Below are 3,252 nucleotides of genomic sequence, written 5' to 3'. Positions count from 1 at the left end.
GACAGGCGGCGGCCCGGCCCCTGGCGGGCCCTGGGCGGGGAGAGCTTGCCCGGACCACGGACTCCCGAGACGGCTACACCGCCCAGCCCGGCCCCCGTGCGCGAACCGGAGGAGCCGAGCCGGTGGGTACGTGGGGCGTGTGGCGGGAGGCGGCCGCGTGGCTCCGGGAGGCCTCTGCCGGCTAGCGGGTTGGGGGAAAGGGCGGGCGGCGGGGCGCCGAGCCGTACGCGGAGCTTCGGTGAGGGCGGCGGGAGGGTCTCGCTGAGGGTGTTGATACTCGGGGATCGGCCTGGCCGGTGCGGGGTCCTAAGATCGGGAAGCACCGGGACTCAGTGTGGGGCTGGGGTGGGAGAGCGCTCACTGTTCTAGCGGGTCGGAACGAGAGGGCGGGGAAGAGCCGCTTGGGACGCGGGACCCGGGCACTCGGGGCGCCCTTCAGGCTCCTCCCGAAACCCGCTCTGCGTTTAGGTTCCGGAGAAACTGTCGAGTCCCGCCCCTTCCCGTCGCCCGCCCCTGGGGCCCCGCCGCCCAGTGGCCCCTCGGTGCCTCCGCGCGCGCGAGTGCGGCGGGTGGGGGCTCTGCAGTGAAAGAATGAATGGCGCGCCCACGACTGTATTCAACTCCGACACGCCCCAGCGGTGCTCGGGCTCCGGGATTCGTTCATTCATTCACGCGAGTGGGTCATTGATCCAGGGTGGGTGCCTAGCTGAGTGCTTTACCCGGGACCCGAGCAGTCTTCTGGGAGAAACTGACACAGACCATTAGTGCTTGATAAGGAAAAGGCTGTGTTGGGGGAAGTCGGGAAGGGATTCTGGGGGGGGATACCTGAGTGGTGTTCAAGGTGACTAGAAAGAGTCCCTGAAGTGGGGAGGCCATGTGTGCTCACCAAGGAAGCCCTTGGTGCAGTGTGGCTGGTGTGGGGTGCAGGCTGCTCCTGCTGGCTGTGTGTAGTAGTAGGGAGGTGCAATGAGCAAAGGAACTGAGGAGTCCATATGCAGAGGCTTGACAGAAACAATGGATGGGGCTGGGAAGGTGGCTCAGTGGTAGAGTGCTTGCCTTGCATGTATGAGGCCCTGGGTTCGATTCCTCAGCACCACATAAGCAGAAAAAGCTGAAGTGGCGCTGTGGCTCAAGTGGTAGAGTGCTAACCTTGAGCTGAAGAGCTGAGGGACAGCACCCCAGGCCCGGAGTTCAGGCCCCATGACCAATAAAAAAAAAAAAAAAAAAGCAATGGATGTGAAACGTCCATTGGGATGTGGTGCTCTATAAACCTTCATTCACTCCCTTGACCTGAGATGTCAGATTTGCATTTGTAAATATCACTGGTTACTATGGGAACATGGACTGGTTGGAGGAAGGCAGGGAGACTACAGCAGGAATGCGGGAGTGGAAGGATGACAGGACTTTTAACCAGCTGATGCTTCTACCCTCCAAGTGAAAGACATTGAGTTAAGACACTAGGTAAGGGGCAAGGTACTGTTTACTTTTACTAGACCCCTAGCAGAGGTCTTGGGGAAGCCAAGCACCCATAGTTCTTGTTTAGGTCCTGTGAGGGAGCAATCAGTCCCTATTACCCCACTTTCTCTGCATTCACCTTCACATCAGGCTTTCCTGAAGCCTGGAGCAGCCCTTGATGGGGTAGCTTGAGCTCAGACCTAAGGTTTTATTGGGGTTTGTTTTTTTGTTTGTTTGTTGTTGTTGTTGTTTGGTTAGTCATGGGTCTTGAACTCTGGACCTGCTGCTGTCCCTGAGCTCTTCAGCTCAAGGTGAGCGCTCTCCCACTTGAGCCACAGCACCACTTCGGGTTTTCTAGTGGTTAATTGGATATGAGTCTCATGGACATTCCTGCCCTGGCTGTCTTTTGAACCCTGATCCTCAGATCTCAGGCTCCTGAGTAGCTAGGATTACAGGCATGAGCCACCAGCACACGGCTAAGGTTTTTGGTGTGTGTGTGTGTGTGTGTGTGTGTGTGTGTGATGGGGCTTGAACTCTGGGCCTGGGCACTGTCCCTCAGCTCAAGGCGAGTGCTCTACCACTTGAGCCAGAGTGCCAATTCCAGTTTTCTGGTGGCTTATTGGAGATAAAAGCCTCATGGACATTCCTGCCCAGGCTGGCTTTGAACCGTGATCCTCAGATCTCAGCCTCCTAAGTAGCTAGGATTACAGGTGTGAGCCACCAGCACCCAGCAAACCTAAGGTTTTGTTTATTGTGCTAGTACCAGAGCTTAAACTCAGGGACTTGAGTTCTTGGTATGGTTTCTTGTTCAGGGCTGGTGGTCTACCACTTGAGCCCTGCCTCCAGTCCAGCTTTTTTGCTGATTAATTAGAGATAAATCCTTCAGACTTTCCTACCCAAGCTGGCTTCAAACCTCTATCATCAATCTTACCCCACTAGGATTACAGTCATGAGCCACCAGCACCCAGCTTCCTATCTTAGATTTATTTGACAAATCTATATTCAGCTAAGCATGATGCTGCACACCTATGATTTCAGCACTCCAGAGGTAGGGGCCAGCCTGCACTACATAATGAAACCCTGCCTCAAAAAATACATACAGGGCTGGGAAGTTGGCTCAGTGGTAGAGCGCTTGTCTTGCATGCCTGAGGCCCTGGGTTCGATTCCTTAGCACCACATAAGCAAAAAGAAAAAAGCCGGAAGTGGTGCTGTGGCTCAAGTGGTAGAGCGCTAGCCTTGAGCTGAAGAGCTGAGGGACAGTGCCCAGGCCCAGAATTCAGGCCCCACGACCGGACCCCAAAAAAAAACATACATACATACATACATACACACACATACACACATACATACGTACAATACCTGCTTCATGCCCGCCACTGAGTTGCCAGTGTGGCAGGCTTGTCCTTCCCCTGCCCCAAGAGGTCTCAGTGAGTATCAGTTTGGGGTTACTTAGAGCAGCCCCTTCAAACCTGTTATGGCCTTGAACTGGGACAACATTTGAGGCTGCCCCCTCTCCTCCACACCCCCACCCCAGCCCATAAGTCAGCTGGGGCAGGCAATACCTGATCCATACTAGGTAGGCACAAATTGACCCCAGGTTTTCTGCAGTACCCATTCTTTGTGGTTCTAGTGAACCCTTCTCCAGGTGGAGGACCCCGAGGTCCTTGGAGAAGTAAGTCTTGGGTCACTTTAAAGACTGCAGTTTCGCCGGGCGCTGGTGGCTCACGCCTGTAATCCTAGCTACTCAGGAGGCTGAGATCTGAGGATCGCGGTTCAAAGCCAGCCCGGGCAGGAGAG

At 55.4% G+C, this 3,252-nt stretch overlaps 1 protein-coding gene across 1 annotated transcript in view; it reads left to right on the top strand.

Moving 5' to 3' along the window:
- The window catches only part of Myo1c (myosin IC), a 37,551-nt gene that overhangs the window by 986 nt on the left and 33,313 nt on the right, over window positions 1-3,252 (top strand). The gene's annotated exons all lie outside the window — the stretch shown is intronic.

This window comes from Dipodomys ordii, unplaced genomic scaffold (genome assembly GCF_000151885.1).
Source record: "Dipodomys ordii isolate 6190 unplaced genomic scaffold, Dord_2.0 Scaffold31, whole genome shotgun sequence".
NCBI classification, from domain to species: domain Eukaryota; kingdom Metazoa; phylum Chordata; class Mammalia; order Rodentia; family Heteromyidae; genus Dipodomys; species Dipodomys ordii.
The sequence above is the reverse complement of the archived record's forward strand: the minus strand, read 5'-3'. Positions and strand labels throughout refer to the sequence as shown.